This window comes from Scylla paramamosain, chromosome 37 (genome assembly GCF_035594125.1).
Source record: "Scylla paramamosain isolate STU-SP2022 chromosome 37, ASM3559412v1, whole genome shotgun sequence".
NCBI lineage: Eukaryota > Metazoa > Arthropoda > Malacostraca > Decapoda > Portunidae > Scylla > Scylla paramamosain.
This window is the reverse complement of record NC_087187.1, coordinates 6,260,001-6,277,500: the sequence shown is the minus strand read 5'-3', so window position 1 is coordinate 6,277,500 and position 17,500 is coordinate 6,260,001. Positions and strand designations below refer to the sequence as shown.

Genomic DNA, 17,500 nt, shown 5'->3' with positions numbered 1-17,500 from the left:
TGTAGTGATAGTGATGGGCGTGCTAGTAGTATTAGTAGTGGTGGTGGCATGACGTGTTTAGCATGACTGGCACCGAAAACTGAGCTCACAAATGCCAGACGGATGACACAAGACGCGTTGTGAGGGAAGGGAGCCAGCCAGCACCGCCACGTGAATGCTGGGGGAGACGAGGGAGGGAGGCGAGGCGAGGAAGTGGCGGAGGAAAATGATGAGCATGGATCGGAAACTTGAACCGGGAATATTGATGTAGAAGTGATTAAAGCAAGAGGCGTTAAAGGAAAGAGGATTGGAAGGTGTTAAAGAAGTGTAGTTGTGATGGAAGACAGGATTAATGCGATTAGTATGTAGTGGAAAGAATTAAATTTGCGTAGAGATAAAAAAAGAAAAAAAAGAAGTGTTTATATGAAGAGGATTTAAATGTATGTAAAGAAATGGAGAAATGATGAAGGAGAGGAGAATAAAGTTGACATGAGGAGGAATTGAAGTGATTATGTTAAGAAATGGAGGAATGACGGAGGAAGGGGAATAAATTTAATACGAGGAGAAACTGACGTAAACGAAGAAACGAAGAATTGATAAAGAAATGAGGAATGTGAAGAGAAATTAATATCAAGAAATGTAGAAATGATAATATGAGGAGGAACTGACGTAAATATGTTAATAAATAGAGAAATAATGAAGGAAGGAAGAACATGAAAAGAAGTTAAATGTTAAGAAACGGAGGAATAATAACGAAAAGACACATAAGAAGAGAAAATGTGAATATGTAAAACAATAAGAAAAATGATAAAGGAGAGGAATATGAAGGACAATTATAGTAAATATATAAAAAATAGAGAAATACTAAAGAAAAGAGGAATATGAAGAGAAGTTTGGATAAATATGTAAAGAAGTAGAGAAATTAAGGAAAGGAGAATAAAATTAGTATGAGAGGAATTAACGTAAATATGTTAAAAGATTAGAGAAAAATAAAGAACAAAGGAATCTAAAGCGAAATTAAAGTAAATATATAAAAAAAACAAAGGTAGAGAAAAGAAAGGAAGAATGTAAAAGAGGAATTGAACGAAACATGTTGAAAAATAGAAAAACAATAAAGGAAAGATAAGAAAAATGGAAACACGAAGAGCAGTTAAAACAGACGCGTGACGAAAGAGAAAATTAAAAAGAATAAAGACGAAAAAGAACAAAACATAAGAAAAATAAAAAAATAAAAAAATAACAACGAAAACAAGATTGGCAAAATTTTCTTTAAAAACGTTGAAGGAAACTAATTAAATATATTACGTTACAGGTAAACAATAACGCTAATTGGAAGAGGAAGAAGAAAAAAAAAGAACATCAGAAAAGATATAAAGGAAAAATAAAGAAAATATGATTAACCGAGAGAGAGAGAGAGAGAGAGAGAGAGAGAGAGAGAGAGAGAGAGAGAGAGAGAGAGAGAGAGAGAGAGAATAAGGGGGAAGGGGCAAGCAAGCAAAGGAGTGGCCATCAATTACGTTCTAAAGGGAAGAGGAAGGGAGAGGGAGAGGCAAGATGCAGGTGAGATACAGATGTGTTTAATTCTCCTTTGAAATTCAGGTGTGATCTCTACCCAGAAAGAGAGAGAGAGAGAGAGAGAGAGAGAGAGAGAGAGAGAGAGAGAGGGACGAGTGTGTTTATGCAAGGTCACCACCAGTTACACACACACACACACACACACACACACACACACACACACACACACACACACACACACACACACACACAGATTTATTTCCATAGTCTTAAACCACCATATCTAAGAGAGAGAGAGAGAGAGAGAGAGAGAGAGAGAGAGAGAGAGAGAGAGAGAGAGAGAGAGAGAGAGGACCCCTAGTAACACTTTATTTTGCTCTTATTTTCGTTGTTGTTTATGTTCTACTTAAGCTTCTTGCCGTTGTGGAGAAGAGTTCCTTGCTACCAAACTGATGGATTTAGGTTGGCTCTCTCTCTCTCTCTCTCTCTCTCTCTCTCTCTCTCTCTCTCTCTCTCTCTCTCTCTCTCTCTCTCTCTCTCGGCAGCTGTGTTACTTTACTGCTGAGAGTGAAGAGAGGAGCGGGGGTGGAGGTCGAGAGAATTAGGACGCGGGTGTGGAGGGAAGGGAGGGGGTGAGACAGTGGCTGGGACGCATACACTGCTGGCTGGTTGGTGTCTCTTGGTAGTCGCTTTGGTTTGGCCGCCCTGCTGTTGCCCGTATTCTGAAACGCTTTGCTCTTCCATCACGACTATATTCAAAGGTCTCAGAGATAATTTGCTGGGTTCTGAAGACGTTTCATCTGTTATTAATGAAGGAATCTAGTTATTTTGTCACTAGAATCGAAAAAAAACGCCTTAACGCTTTGTTCTTTCATCTCGACTATTTTCAAAGGTTAGAGAGGGGATTTGCAAGGTTCTTAAGAGTTTTTACCCAGTTGACAATGTGCAAATTTCATTAGTCTGTCACTAGAACCGTAAAAAACGCCTTTAAAAATCATGACTAATTTATTTCAAGGCACTACCACCACGACTATTTTCCAAGGCCACAGAGAGGAATTGCCAGGTTTATAAGAGTGTTTCTGCTATTAGTAATGTAGGAATCTTATTAATCTGTCACTAGAGCGTAAAAACATTCTTAAAAACTCGTGTGCCTTGAAGTGGAGCCTTTTGAAAGTAGTCGGGGTTTGCAGTAGAAGTGGTTCAGAATGTGCCCCTTAGTCTCTCAGCAGCAGGCCGTGTGGTGTACGCGTCCTGCTATGTATGGGAAGGAAAGGGAGGGGAGGAGACACTCGAGAAGGGATGGAAGGGGAGGGGAGGGGAGGGAATTTCTTGATAGTGAGGGAAGGGCGGAACACACAATAGGACACACACACACACACACACACACACACACACACACACACACACACACACACACACACACACACACACACACACACACACACACACACGTGACATCCTCTATACAAAGGGACGACAGGAGGCAATGGTCCCGTCACTGAGTATCCTACAGGAATCCCACGGGTGTTCTTGTGACCTGCAGCCAGTATGGTAAGGCGTGCTGGTAATTACTAAGACTATACCTGGCTGTCTCGTGAAGGTAGATAGATATATGTGTATGTATGTGTGTATGTATGTGTATGGTATTCAGAAAGGCTTTGCTCTTTCACCACGACTATTTTCCAAGGCCACACATGATTAGTCGAGTTCCCAAGGCTGCTTCTCTTGTTAATAATGTAGAAATCCAGTTCATTTGCCACTAGAACCATAAAAAACAGTCTGAAAAACCGTGTCACTTCATGTAGAACCTTTGGAAAGTAGTGGAGGTGCGGCGGGTAGGTGCTTCAGTGTATGGTTCACAGTCTCCTTTGTCAGTCATGTCCGTGAGATCTTGTTGCCATCACGGACACCACGGACGCGTATTCCCTAAGGATCTCGGTACGTGTGTGTGTGTGTGTGTGTGTGAGTATGTGTGTGTGTGTGTGCAGTGAATCATGTCAGGCCTGGCGCCGAGAGAACTTCCAAGAAACCAGTTTTGCTTTTATTTTTCTTTGTTTTTCGTTTCGTCATTATCATATCGCCATAAACATTCACTGCATTGTTTATTCCCCAATGGGAGAGAGAGAGAGAGAGAGAGAGAGAGAGAGAGAGAGAGAGAGAGAGAGAGAGAGAGAGAACTCGTATATAGGTCTATTATAATGGTCTTATTTAGCAAGGGAGGAGGGAAGAACACTGCTATACACAAGTAGGAGGGAGAGATGGAGAGAAAAGGTTGGTTGTGTGGGAGGGAGAGTGGGAGGGAATGGAGAGAAAAGGAGGGGCATGAGTGTAGAGGCGTGGCAGGGGTGGAGGAGAGTGGGGAAAGGAGGGAGAGGGAGAGGGAGAGGGACAGTGGGAGAGAGGACGTCTGTTATGAGGGACACTGGTACTGAATGTTAAATCTCTCTCTCTCTCTCTCTCTCTCTCTCTCTCTCTCTCTCTCTCTCTCTCTCTCTCTCTCTCTCTCTCTCTCTCTCTCTCTCACACACACACACACACACACACACACACACACACACACACACACACACACACACACACACACACACACACACATTCCTGCACTTTGTTTTCATTGTCTCAGCCACCCCCTACCCTTATCGCTCTTCTCCCTCCCTTTCTTTAAATCTCCATTCACACTTGTAACTCTCTCTCTCTCTCTCTCTCTCTCTCTCTCTCTCTCTCTCTCTCTCTCTCTCTCTCTCTCTCTCTCTCTCTCTCTCTCTCTCTCTCTCTCTCTTGCACTCCTACAACATCAGTCCTCCTCCTCCTCCTCCTCCTCCTCCTCCTCTCTGCAAATGGTTGACCTACCCCTCGTCCCCCCTCGGTGTGGTGTGGGCGTGGGTGTGGCAAGGGAGAAGAATCTGCCTCTAGTGTTTAATCACGGGAGGAAAAGGGAGAGGAGGAGGAGGAGAAGAGCAGTGAAATATTGATAAGCCAAGGTGAAAATTTTATGAAGAGGAGGGTGCTTAATTTTTCACTCTTTTTCCTCCTCCTCCTCCTCCTTCTCCTCCTCCTCTTCTTCTTCTTCTTCTTCTTCTTCTTCTTCTTCTTCTTCTTCTTCTTCTTCTTCTTCTTCTTCTTCTTCTTCTTCTTCTTCTTCTTCTTCTTCTTCTTCTTCTTCTTCTTCTTCTTCTTCTTCTTCTTCTTCTTCTTCTTACTACTACTACTACTACTACTACTACTACTACTACTACTACTACTACTACTACTACTACTACTACTACTACTACTGCTGCTGCTGCTGCTGCTGCTGCTGCTGCTGCTGCTGCTGCTGCTGCTGCTGCTGCTGCTACTACTACTACTACTACTACTACTACTACTACTACTACTACTACTACTTCCTGTACTCCTCCTCCTATCCCCTTCCCTACTACTGCTACAACAACAACAACAACCACAAATACTACTATTTCTACTAATACCACCACCACCACCACCACAACGACCAAAAGACATCAATAACACATAATAACACCACTTAACACTTCATACGTGAAGCGCAACATCACTACCACCACCACCACCAACACCACACACGTCACACCACCACCACCACCGCCACTACCAGCAGGCGCACTTCACAAACAAGACGTCAAGGCCACCAAGGTCCGTCACCGTCAGCAACTCACCTCGCTAGCTGCCGTCCACGGAGCCCCTCATTGGCGTATAAATAGACGGGCCGCACTCACGTTGCGGGCCCCTCACTGCCTGCTGGGGGGTGTTGGGGGTTGGGGGGACGTGTGGAGATGTATGGTGTTTGTATGGTTCGTGTGGGTGTGTATGTGTGCGACCGTTAGTGAAGGAATGTGTGTGTGTGTTAGCTGGTGGGAATTGTTGTGCGTGTGTGTGTGTGAGTGTGTGTGTGTGTGTGTTGGTGGGTGTTTGTCTGTTTGCGTTCTGTTTATTTATCTTTTTTTCATACACATGAGGAAAAGCGAAAGACAAAAACTAATTCTGGAAAAAAATTAAAAGGGTGCTAACTGTCTGCGTGATGACGGGTTGTGTGTGTGTGTGTGTGTGTGTGTGTGTGTGTGTGTGTGTGTGTGTGTGTGTGTGTGTGTGTGTGTGTGTGTGATGGCTTGTTTCGAGTAACCACTACTATTACTACTACTACTACTACAGCGAATACTATAGACACCCTCATCACTTTTTCTATTTACTGTGATGAGCGGCGCCGATACAGCAGTTACATATTCATCGTGGCGAGGGGCGGTGGCTGTAGGTAGTCTGGTTCTCGCGTCCTTGGTCACATTCCCCGTCAGCGATCCTAGGCTATCACTGATCCTCTTCCTTTAAATTTTTACGCTGGCAGATATTTTATTTTCGCATATTACCCTACAGTTTTCAAGCACTCGTTTTCTGTCACTCTTTTACCTTTCATTGTTTTGTATTTTATTTTCATATTATCCTCTTCAATTTTCAAGGTCTCGTTTCCTCTCCACAGTCACTTTCTGTTACCGTACGCTGCCTTGTATTTAGTTTTCATGTCATTTACAGTTTTTAAGTACATTTTTTTGCTCTACAGTCTCTTCCCCTCTCGCTGCTAATCCATCTATCTTTACCTTCCGCTGCTGGGTGTATTTTCTGTTCACATAATCCTCTACAGTTTTTTTAGTGACTCAACAGCGTTATCTACCGCAGCTTCCGTAGTTTAGGAAAGACGAAATCAGCCTTATATTTTTGTTTCTATTTTCTTTACGTTCATCCTAAGAAATTTAATGTAATATTCTCAGTGATAAAGACGACCATAAGACTAAAGAGGTTAAATACTTCTGTAACCAAAATAAATAAATAAACTAACTTCGTATCAATTTCTTTTTGTGCCCAAGCGAATATGTTTATTGTGCTTTCATTATTAACAAGACAGTCACGGCAGTAAAAAGAGTTAAATCATTATTATTTTCATCACTCGACTTATTCAGAGTAGCAATTATAGAAACAAACAGTGTCCCATTTCCTCTTCCCCGCTTCAGATGCTAATACTGGTGCGTCTATTTATGTAACAGTGCTTTCCATGTCCATTGCAGAAAGTGTAAGTCAAAGTTTTATTAAGTGGAAAAAAAAAGTAAAGAAACAAAGAAACCCATACATCAGCGTGACATGGAGACACCGCCAGCTGTATGTTCCCTGCCTCCCCTCTATATTGTGTGATCAAAAATAATAATGACAGTAAAAACGGAGGAGGGAAATGTCCAGGAGTTAATATCACTGTGGCCTTGGTACAGATGAATTACGAGTATATGAGACGAGACACCCAAGGAGCAAGCTAGTCAGAGCAGCTAGAAGGTCGCCGCGCTCAGTAACAAACACGGCCTCGGTTTTTAGTGAACATATCGGTAACAATACTGTGAGGCGCAGTCAGTTACAAGCACACTGTTGGGGAGAGCTGAGGCGTCGCCCTGCCTGTGTGGCTCTCAGTTTGTCATTGGCGCGGCGCGGTGGTCGGCCACTCATTGCCATCCCTGGAAGAAAGAAGCAATGCCCACCAGCGGCAGACCAGTGCGCCGCGTTCACCTTGGCGTGGAGGCTGGAGAGACATTCAAAGACTATGTGAAGGACGTTTGGCGACGGCACGTGTTCGCCGAGGTAAGGGAACTGAGGCACGCCATTTTTCACGACCTTCACCTTCTTGCTGCCCAGACTGGTGGGAGAAAAAAAGATAAAAAGTAAAAAGATTAAAAAATTTGTTACAGCCCATGAGGGGATTTTGTTCACCGTTTACTTCCTTATTCAAACTTTTGATATAACAAATATTTGGGCGCATGCGAAAGCAAGACCTTGGCCTCTTCGTGTTCTTCGAACTGCAGTTCCTGACGATTCTCAGTAAAGCGCAACAAAACATCGGACAGCACACCAACCTTCTCTCACAGCCCCCCTCACACCTTCGTACACAGGCAGGAGGGAGAGCGGGCTTATATTGTCTTCATTCTCGTACTTGTAAATCTTTTTAGATTTGTTTAATGTCAGAGTAATCTGATTTAGAATTTTTCGTTGGCTCTTCCATAAATCCGTCTTGCTGAGGCCAAAAGACCGGATTCTGAAACACCTACCCGCACCTCCTCTACTTTCAAAAGGCTCTAGTTGAAGTTGTTAGTTGAAGTTGTATGGGTTTGAAAAGGTTTAATTGTTCCAGTGACAGTCTAACAGCATTTCTATACATTATTTACACGAGAAACACTCTTGAGAAACCGGCCAAATATCTTTGTGTTTTGAAAATAGTCATGATGAGAGAGCAAAGCGTTTCTGAACGCGAGCCTAAGCATGGCTAAGCCAGACTCCCGCCGCGAAGGAGTCGATGGTCATTTCACGAGGATTGTATTTTTCACTAGTCAGACTGTGTGCTCCCGTGTCGCGCCCACTGGTGGAGCGCCGACCGCACCACACTCCCTCCAGCCTCCACCAGCCCACTCGTGCACCACGCTTCCTCCACCAGGCCATCATGCAAGCAACGCCAGTGTTGCACGGCGGGGCTTCATTGTGTGTAGAGTTGTCACTGGCCACAGTTTCGTTCAGCATGCTGCAGTATGGCAGCTTCCTCCACAGGGTTTGTTTATTTAAACGGAACTATTGCTCTGTTTGTCACCACAAATATGCTTTATTTTAGAAGAAATTTGTCACTCGTGCGTGTTGATAACGCTGTGATAAGATTGTTTTCCAGGCTCTGCCCAAACTGTTACACGGATTTCAGCCTTTCCCTAAGTTTTAGTCTACAATATATATATATATATATATATATATATATATATATATATATATATATATATATATATATATATATATATATATATATATATATATATATATTAGTTATTATTCAGTAAAGTTCAAAGTGCGGCAACGCAAAAATCTGCATTTTTTAAAAAGCAAGTCTTTTGTTTATGGAAACAGCCTGGCCTGATCGCCTAGCGGTGCCATCACGAGTGTTCAGCTGGCGAGCCGCGACACGCGGTTATATTTTTTTACTCTGATATTCTTATCATTGTATAATTGTATGATTACCTCATTATGCTATTTTATCATTATATACGTCTATAAGTAGTTCATAAACTTATTATTATATAATTCTGTCATTCGTCGAGTTTAAATCATTCATAAAAATCACACGAGATAAGCACAACTGCGGCGCCTCCTCCTGCCCGGCCCTTGGCGACGCTGGCCAGGCCGCCATCAAGGCTTTAATTCATGACGCCCAGGCAGTGATTACAAGCCCTTTAATTATGTGTTGCCACGCCGCCGTCTGGTGTTGTGATGGTGATGTTCCCACCAGTCTGTGTATTTCTGAGGGAAGTATTGCCAATGAGAGCAACACTCTTAGAACATCTCACGCCCTTTCCCATCTCCAGCAGGAACACCCCGTGTGTGTCGCAAAGTAATGTTAATTTATGACGAGTAGTTTTGATGCACCAGGGCCAGCCAGCACGGTGCCGCCTGGTGGACTCAACCCGAGCGCCTGCATGATGACCCACCGGGTCAGCCGTGCGCCTTGCCACTGTACCACGGCCACTCCAGCTGTGGTGCACTGTGTTGTGTTACATTTTATACCCTTATGCTAGTATAGCTCGAAGGATACACACACACACACACACACACACACACACACACACACACACACACACACACACACACACACACACACACACACACACACACACACACACACACACACACACACACACACTATTAGCAAGTTCCTGTGTAGCGGAAAGCTGTCAGGGTGTGCCATCGGGTGAGGCATCCTGACAACTGTGGCAGCATTGTACAGTGGCCAGCACGTCCTGCACCACACCACCACACCAACACACAGCCGCCAGGTGGTGAACAACACGGAGAGAAGCAGCTCTCTCCCAAACCCTGGCCTGTGGTGGGAGCTGCCGGGCTGCCACACAGGAAGGCGTTCATTGCCCCAGGCTGCTGCTTTGTACAGCCTCCGCCATTACTGTCCCAGCGGTCATCCTTTACATTTTCTACGATTACCCTCCAATATCTGGTTTGTCTGATGCCGTTTCCATTAGAGACAGTCTTTTTTTTTTTTTTATGGTATTACATCATATCTTAATATAGGTATTGTTTTTTTAGGAAGAAGTCAAGAGCAAAGTCTGTGTAGCCGTCAGTTGTTTACCACGAGGCGCGCTGAGAGGTGGCGCCAGCACGTGATCCAGGATTAGACGCCTTATGCTTTTGCTTTTCTTTCACTTTTTTTTTTTATTCCTTTTTTTTTATTCCTTCCTCGTCGTCTTTTACCAAGTTATTCGTAATCACCCATACTTTTTTATACGTGTGAAGGAGGCTGACCCGTAACACAACAGACACACACACACACAAAAAAAAAGTAAATAGAAATAAATAGAATTAAATTATCAACTAAATAAATAAATAAATAAAATAATAATAATAATAATGTTGCTACTCTCCTCAAAAGAAAGAGTCACTTATAAATGTCGGCAGTCACATGATCACCACAAACACGGAGAGCATGAAGACTACATCCCTTACCACCACAACACACAGAGTACTACATCCTTCCCATCCTTCACCAGCTCCTCTCCACACAAAAACTGCCGCTCTGGGTAAAGTTTCTGGCCCAAGTGTGCACATCCTGCCGGGAGTCACGCGGCGCGGCCCTCAGAGTCACGCCTTTTTGGGAAACTGCAGTGTGGTTCCTTGTGGCCTCAGTTAGGTTTTGGCACTATATTGTTGTTGTTGTTGTTGTTGTTGTTGTTGTTGTTGTTGTTGTTGTTGTTCTTCTTCTTCTTCTTCTTCTTGTTCTTCTTCTTGTTCTTCTTCTTTACATTCTTCTTCTTCTTTTTTTTTCTTGTGTGTGTGTGTGTGTGTGTGTGTGTGTGTGTGTGTGTGTGTGTGTGTGTGTGTGTGTGTGTGTGTGTGTTCAGGTTCAAAACGAGCAATTTTTCAATCCATTACAAATATACGGGTATTGATTTAACGGCCAACCATCAAACACTTTATTTGATCTGCATTTCTTCCACACTGGCTTTGATATAGCCTGTGTGTGTGTGTGTGTGTGTGTGTGTGTGTGTGTGTGTGTGTGTGTGTGTGTGTGTGTGTGTGTGTGTGTGTGTGTGTAAGAAAACGAGTGACTTTTGTATATTATTCGGCTTTTGTCTTTTATTTTGTCGTACTATTTTGCATATTTGTTAACGTACTGATTTATTTCTTTATTTCATATTTACATTGTTTTATTTATTTACTTATTTATTTTATCTTTTACTTTTCCCATCAGAGTTTTTTGCAACGAAAGAAAACCTCTAAAAGTCACATTTGTATAAACGACTACACACGCTGATGAACACGATACATGAAGAGTGACGTGGGATGTACGAGTGGGCGTGTCCTTCAACTCATAGAAGCACTGAAAGTATAATAAAACCTTGTATTAATTCATTTACATCAAAAGGCTGAGGGACGGAAAGCAAAAGTGACATTACGGAGAACAGAAAAGTGATTAATTCCTGCATAATTATTAGTCTCTCTCTCTCTCTCTCTCTCTCTCTCTCTCTCTCTCTCTCTCTCTCTCTCTCTCTCTCTCTCTCTCTCTCTCTCTCTCTCTCTCTCTCTCTCTCTCTCTCTCTCTCTCTCTCTCAGTGTACCGGAATTTTAAAGTCAATATGATTCCTTTAGTATAATTCCACTCAGACTGTCTCGCGCGTGTGTGTGTGTGTGTGTGTGTGTGTGTCTTATCTAATCCGCATCTTGTCGATTGTCATCGTTTCTTGGGTAATTAAAAGGCCATCAAAGTTTGTTCCAAGTGATAACAGGTGTACAAGTAACTGTGGTGGTGGTGGTGGTGGTGGTGGTGGTGGTGTGCACTATTAGTTAATCTGATAGTGGTGGTGATGGTGCATGATAGCCGCTTGGGTATGACGTGGTTACATGAGAGAGAGAGAGAGAGAGAGAGAGAGAGAGAGAGAGAGAGAGAGAGAGAGAGAGAGAGAGAGAGAGAGAGAGAGAGTTAATCACAGCTAGTTAGAAAGGTTAATTATTCCTTTATCAAAACACACACACACACACACACACACACACACACACACACACACACACACACACACACACACACACACACACACACAAAGCAAATTGACTTTTAAGCTCATTAATCCTTTTAAAATTGTCTTTGATACTACACATTGCTCTTCCAACGATTTATACTCTCTCTCTCTCTCTCTCTCTCTCTCTCTCTCTCTCTCTCTCTCTCTCTCTCTCTCTCTCTCTCTCTCTCTCTCTCTCTCTCTCTTCTCTTTCAGCTTGGTAGTTAGTCTTTTCCTTGCTTTCCTCCTTCCTTCCCTTCCCTTCCCTTCCCTTCCCTTCCCTTCCCTTCCTTCACATCGTCCCACACATATTTAAAAACTGAAGTGTATTTTATTTCCTCTATGCCCTCCTTTGAAAACATATTTAGTTTTTCCTGTCAACATGAGAGAGAGAGAGAGAGAGAGAGAGAGAGAGAGAGAGAGAGAGAGAGAGAGAGAGAGAGAGAGAGAGAGAGAGAGGCGGTGTTTTACTTTTCATTTCTTTTATTTTTCATTTTTATTTTTATTTTTTTTTCTGCGTGTATAGTAGTCGTATTATATTCAGTAAACCGTACATATATATATATTCTTTTTTCTTATATTTACTCAGAGTTGACTGAATAAATAAAGATCGACGTGGCATCTCCCACTTCATTGCACCCTTGGAGACAGTTAGGTTGCGATTAAAGGACATTAATTCTATGTTGCTGTCCTGTCCTTAGCTGGCCCCGGCGCTGCTGGTGGTGGTGGTGGTGGTGGTGGTGTTTAATTAGTAAGCAACAGTCGCTCACAATTCCTCAGACATTATTATTATTTATTTATTTTCCTGTTGTGAGGATATATTTTGCGTTAAGCGATGATAATGTGTTAGTTAAAGCTTCATGGTGTGTTGCTTTTGTGTTGTTGTTGTTGTTGTTGTTGTTGTTGTTGTTGTTTCAGTGGTCTCAGTAAACAGTGAGCGAGTAAGATATAAATAGTTTGGATCAGAAAAGTATTTGACCAACAAATTGCAAAGTAAGAGAGAGAGAGAGAGAGAATGTTTTGTTGATGGTGTTCGCTTGTTTATTCTGTTATTAGTTTATCAAATATTTACCCAACAAAATCCAGCATCTTGTGTCCAGTGTGTGCCTTGAGTCTGCACACAACACATGGGGCCTCTGTGACCTTAGCTGAGTCTCACCGGAAGCCTGCCGTCCTCTAGCTATCTCTGAGTGGCCGAGACTACCATGCCTCCTATCAGCCTTATCTGTGACGGGGCTGCATCGGGAGCTCTGGAGGCGCCATGAGACTAAAGGCGCCTCTCAAAAAATATCTCCTTCGCCACCCCGTCGTGGGCTGAACACCTAAGCCTCCACAAATAGAAGAGGACGACCATCTGAGCTGGCAAGGCTTAGGTAGGTCGTCCTCTTCTGATCCCTAAAAAATGCCTACCGCCGGTGTAGGCTGAGAACATGGGAGGAAGTATAAAAAACAACACGTCGTCAGCCTCGCCTGTGTCTTTGCAAAGTAAAACAAATGGACCTTCAGAATTGCAGTTGCGTTTCATAAATTGGCCAGTTCTGTCTGTCTCCTCTTGTTTCACTTCGGGAGAGACATCGTTTGTCTTTTCCTTTTTATGATTCACTTATGTGCCCTTGGCTGTTCTGTCTCACACGCTTAACAAATCATTTTTATAACTTTACAACATTTATACTCCTGCTATTTCATCTCATTGGTATAGTGCAACGTAACTCCATTTCTACACACACGCACACACACACATTGACACATCACAGCCACCAACTAATGCGTCTCTACCTGGTGGGTGCCACACGCCGCCACCTGCGCCACCACGGGGATTGTTGAGAGAGAGAGAGAGAGAGAGAGAGAGAGAGAGAGAGAGAGAGAGAGAGAGAGAGAGAATAGGAATGAATGGCTGGTATTTCTAGTATCCCTATCTTACACACACACACACACACACACACACACACACACACACACACACACACACACACACACACACACACACACACACACACACACACACACGTCGTGAAATATTGGGCCAGGCGTGATGGTAACCCACTTTTCGCTCCCTGGTGTTGCCATTGGTGTTGTTCTCTGTGATGGTGGTGGTGGTGGTGGTGGTTTATGAAGTTATTTTATGACAGTGTTATTCAGATGAATGTTCTCTCTCTCTCTCTCTCTCTCTCTCTCTCTCTCTCTCTCTCTCTCTCTCTCTCTCTCTCTCTCTCTCTCTCTCTCTCTCTCTCTCAAAACACACCTGTAGTTATCACGAACATGTGCTTTAATACTAAGAGAGAGAGAGAGAGAGAGAGAGAGAGAGAGAGAGAGAGAGAGAGAGAGAGAGAGAGAGAGAGAGACGCTGTTTGTGAAATAGGTAAATAAATGTGAAGAAACCGAAGTGATAAGATAAACTGTGAGAGAGAAAGATAAAAACTGTAAGGATAAACTGTATAGAAGAGAGAGAGAGAGAGAGAGAGAGAGAGAGAGAGAGAGAGAGAGAGAGAGAGAGAGAGAGAGAGAGAGAGAGAGAGAGAGAGAGAGAACGTTTCAAATCCTGTGGGTGTAATAACGATGAAATTCCTCATGACAAGTCGCCCTCTTTCTCTCCCTCCCTCCCTCCTTCCCTCCCTCCCTCCCCTCCCTCCCTCCCTCCCTCCCTCCCTTTCCTTTCCTTTCCTTTCCTTTCCTTTCCTTTCCTTTCCTTTCCTTCCTTCCTTCCTTCCTTCCTTCCTACCTAGTTATCTACCTACATAGCTACTACCTACCCATCTACCTTCCTTCCTTCCTTCCTTCCTTCCTTCCTTCCTTCCTTCCTTCCTTCCTTCCTTCCTCAGCTTTTTCAGGATCAGGAGGAAGAGGAGGAGGAGGAGGAGTTGGTTGTGGTTGATGATGAAGGAGGAAGGAGAGGAGGAAAAAGTAAGAGGAGAGTTGCTTCCAGATTTCTTTCCTTCTCTCCCATTGGTCGTAAAGGCAGAGAGAGAGAGAGAGAGAGAGAGAGAGAGAGAGAGAGAGAGAGAGAGAGAGAGAGAGAATCGATATGAAGGGAAAGCGGTGGAAGGGAATAAAATCAAAATCTATATAAAAGAAAGAAAACGAAAATCTATATAAAAGAAAGAAAACGAAAAATGTAAATGTAGTTTTTTTTCATTTTCTTTTCTTTCTCTTCATCGATAAGGAATGTGAAAGAAAGAGAGAGATAAAGGAAGAGGGAATGATTCGTTTTCTTTATTCTCTCTCTCTCTCTCTCTCTCTCTCTCTCTCTCTCTCTCTCTCTCTCTCTCTCTCTCTCTCTCTCTCTCTCTCTCATTGTTAGCCAATTTAATTACTTCAAAGGAAAGCAAGAGAAGAAATTAATGTGAAGTGATTTTATTTAATTTTTTTTTTTTTATGAAGTGAAGGACCCATTGATTCATTGTAGCGAGAGATACAGACTCTCTCTCTCTCTCTCTCTCTCTCTCTCTCTCTCTCTCTCTCTCTCTCTCTCTCTCTCTCTCTCTCTCTCTCTCTCTCTCTCTCTTAAAACAATACCTACACACACACACACACACACACACACACACACACACACACACACACACACACACACACACACACACACACACACACACACACAGAGAGAGAGAGAGAGAGAGAGAGAGAGAGAGAGAGAGAGAGAGAGAGAGAGAGAGAGAGAGAGAGAGAGAGAGAGAGAGAGAGAGAGAGAGAGAGAGAGAGAGAGAGAGAGAGAGAGAGAGAGAGAGAGAGAGAGAGAGAGAGAGAGAGAGAGAGAGAGAGAGAGAGAGAGAGAATATGGTCATCTTTCTTTGCTCATTAAGTCATTATTTAATATTTAACAGTTTTTTGTTCGTGTGTGTGTGACAGAGAGAGAGAGAGAGAGAGAGAGAGAGAGAGAGAGAGAGAGAGAGAGAGAGAGAGAGGGAGGAGGGGGACGGGGGGAGAAGAGAGGGGGACTAACCCTCTTCTTATTAGGACATGACACCCCCACCTCGCCTCCTTCCCCCTCCTAATCCTCTCCTCCCTCCTCTCTTCCCCTCTCTCTCCTCCTCCTCCCCTCCCCTTTTCCTCCTTAACTTCCTCCCCCTTATCCTCCACTTCTACCTCTCATCCTCTTGCTCTTCTTCATCTTCCTTCACTTCCTTTCTTCTCTCCTTCCCTTCCCTCTTCTCTCCTTTTCTTCCTCTCTTAATCTCTCTTCTTCTTCCCCTCTTCTCTCCTCTTCTTTGTCTCTCCTTTCCTTCCTCTTTTCTTGTCTCTTCCTCTTCTCCATTTCCTCTTTTCCTAACTTTTTTCTTTCCTTTCTCCTCTTCCATCTTCTTTTTTCCTTCTTCCTCTCTATAACCTCTTTCCTTTTCTCTCCCTTTTTTCCCCCTTCTTCTCCTTCTCTATTATTTATTCCTTCCTCCTCCTCCTCCTCCTCCTCCTCCTCCTCCTCCTCCTCCTCCTCCTCCTCCTCCTCCTCCTCCTCCTCTTCCTCCGCCTCTCCACGTAGTAACATCTAATGCCAGCTGGATCTCTCTCTCTCTCTCTCTCTCTCTCTCTCTCTCTCTCTCTCTCTCTCTCTCTCTCTCTCTCTCTCTCTCTCTCTCTCTCTCTCTCTCTCAAATGCCTCACCTGTATTTTTTTTCTAGTTTCAGGTGCGAGCGATTTGACAGGTGTCGTGCCACCCATCTACGTTAGGTGAGTACCTGGGATCTCTCTCTCTCTCTCTCTCTCTCTCTCTCTCTCTCTCTCTCTCTCTCTCTCTCTCTCTCTCTCTCTCTCTCTCTCTCTCTCTCTCTCTCTTCATTCCTCATTGTATTTGCATAAGAATTCATTTAACGTCCCGTGTATTAATGTTTTGAAGTGAGTGTCAGAGAGAGAGAGAGAGAGAGAGAGAGAGAGAGAGAGAGAGAGAGCTAGCTGGCTGGGGTAAGAGCAACAAGTGGGATCGTTCATGTTGATAGTGATGGATGGCTGATAAACAGGTTGAGAGAGAGAGAGAGAGAGAGAGAGAGAGAGAGAGAGAGAGAGAGAGAGAGAGAGAGAGAGAGAGAGAGAGAGAGAGAGAGAGAGAGAGAGAAAGCAAACAAACAAACAAGAAGGCAAAGACAGGAACACAAATACAGACTGACAGACAGACAGACAGAGAGAGAGAGAGAGAGAGAGAGAGAGAGAGAGAGAGAGAGAGAGAGAGAGAGAGAGAGAGAGAGAGAGAGAGAGACAAGGAGGCTGTTCTGTGAGTTACAAGATACTCACTGTTTTATCTTTTTTTCTCTCACTTCTCCTCTTTCTTTTATTACACTTCATTCCTCCTCCTCCTCCTCCTCCTCCTCCTCCTCCTCCTCCTCCTCCTCTTCCTCCTCCATACCTGTTGGAGATCACGTACCAAGAACACTAATTAGCCAAGGTGAGAGGGAGGAAAGAGGAAAGGGAAGTTGAGGAGGGAAGGAGGAAAGGAGGAGGACTGTAAAGGAGGGAAGGAGGAAAGGAGGAGGGATGCAAGGGAGGGAGGGATATAATGGAGGAAGGGAGGAAAAGAGGAGGGATGTGAGGGAGGGAATGGAAGAAAAATTGTTAGTTTGATACAAGAAAAGTTGATGTGTTACTTGTTTGGAGGAAAAGAGGAGGAGGAGGAGGAAGAGGAGGAGGAGGAGGAGGAGGAGGAGGAGGAGGAGGATATGCATCGTCGACGTTAATTTATTAGTGTCTTGTTTCTATGATTCCTCCTCCTCCTCCTCCTCCTCCTCCTCCTCCTCCTCCTCCTCCTCCTCCTCCTCCTCCTCCTCCTCCTCCTCCTCCTCCCGGATAAGTGTTCACGAGGTTTCTGAATTAATCTCGAGGACTTGGGGGCGTGTCTTGGCCTTGCTACTGCTCTGCGTGCGTGCGTGCGTGCGTGCGTGCGTGCGTGCGTGCGTGCGTGCGTGCGTGCGTGCGTGCGTGTGTGTGTGTGTGTGTGT

The 17,500-nt window shown here is 43.9% G+C and overlaps 1 protein-coding gene across 2 annotated transcripts in view; it reads left to right on the top strand.

Annotated features, from left to right (window-relative positions):
- The window catches only part of LOC135091445 (atrial natriuretic peptide receptor 1-like), a 138,707-nt gene that overhangs the window by 52,656 nt on the left and 68,551 nt on the right, over positions 1-17,500 (top strand). For both annotated transcript variants that reach the window (XM_063989097.1, XM_063989095.1), the window contains exon 2: positions 16,193-16,241. The gene's annotated coding sequence lies outside the window, so the exon portion shown is untranslated. The remainder of the gene's footprint in view (positions 1-16,192; positions 16,242-17,500) is intronic.